This window comes from Parasteatoda tepidariorum, unplaced genomic scaffold, assembly GCF_043381705.1.
Source record: "Parasteatoda tepidariorum isolate YZ-2023 unplaced genomic scaffold, CAS_Ptep_4.0 HiC_scaffold_1200, whole genome shotgun sequence".
Lineage (NCBI taxonomy): Eukaryota > Metazoa > Arthropoda > Arachnida > Araneae > Theridiidae > Parasteatoda > Parasteatoda tepidariorum.
Window position 1 is genome coordinate 11470 of NW_027261351.1, and position 1438 is coordinate 12907.

Below are 1438 nucleotides of genomic sequence, written 5' to 3' on the forward strand. Positions count from 1 at the left end.
TAAATAAATATATAATATATATATAAATAAATATATATAATATATATATAAATAAATATATATAATATATATAAATATATATATATACAAGATGAAAGGAAAAATATACGAAAATACATGCACAACATACAGTAAAAGCTTAATACAACAAGTGTGACAAATTACAAGAAGTCAGTTATTTCACCAAATTTCAAAGTCAACATCATAAAAATGCTAATATCAAAGATAAGAAAATTTTATGTTTATTTGAAGTTAAAAAGCCCTAGCTTTCCACTATAAAAATTTTTTTTTTAGGGAAATGCATATTTCTGTTTTTCAAGTGAGAAATCTTATATGGAAAAGGTCTAAATGCAAGACATTTTTTACTTATTTTTGATATCAATACATAACAGTAAAAATAGTTTCCTTTTCACAATTGTAACCATTTATTTATTTTTATAAAGCAATGTGTGAGTAACCACCAGTTAAATAATCTTTTTCCCAAGAAAAGAGAAGTTTTTCTTTTTTTAAATCTTACCACACACTTAAAAAACTGTCTCTTGTTGATGCCTCCTCCCCTATTTTGCTTATCAAGGATATCAAACGTTATTGTATTTAATTTTCTTCCTGCAAAAACTTGTTACAATTTTGTTGTTTTTTTTACATTGATGTTATAGATATTTCTACCTTTCATAAAGTCCGCATATAAGTAATTCAGTCTATAAACAGTAGGCAAAAGCTGCCTATCTAGATAGGCATTTTAAATCAAAAAAGTTTTTTAAAATAATATATACATAGATGGCAACACAGATAGGAAAAAATCCAGTACAATGTAAATTTAACTATGACAATATAAATTTCATGATAACTGTTCCATAATATTTTAAGTATTTTTCATATAGGGAAATTAGGGAATTTGAAATGGCTTTTTTTATTATGTTAACTTTTAATTTTAAGTAGTATAAAATAAATCATTATCGACAAGTAAATCATTATTGATGTTTAAGAGATTTTATAATCAATTAAAAGTGTAAAAAGTAAAAATAAGCTGAAATTTTTAGAACAAAGAAAAAGAAAAGCTTTGAACTGATTACTATAAGTGAGGTCCGTTTCATTATGCACTAGTAATATATACATAATTAGATATTCAAGCAAGCGATAAGTTGTGTAAAAATTCTATTCCAATAAGGATTTTTTTCAAAAACTTACTCCATTATAGAGAATTTTCTAAAATGTACAAAAACTAGGAGAATTTTAATTATATCAGGAGAAAATGGCAAAATCCAGTAGTCTACTGGTAAATCCAGGAGAGTTGGCAGCTATGTATATAATATGAAACAACCAAGTGTATTTCATTTTTAGTCTTTATATTAATCTTTCAACATTAAATGTGGTGCACTTGCTTTAAGCTAAATAAGTAAATAAATAATAAAAAAAACCATACAAAATTTTATTGGAA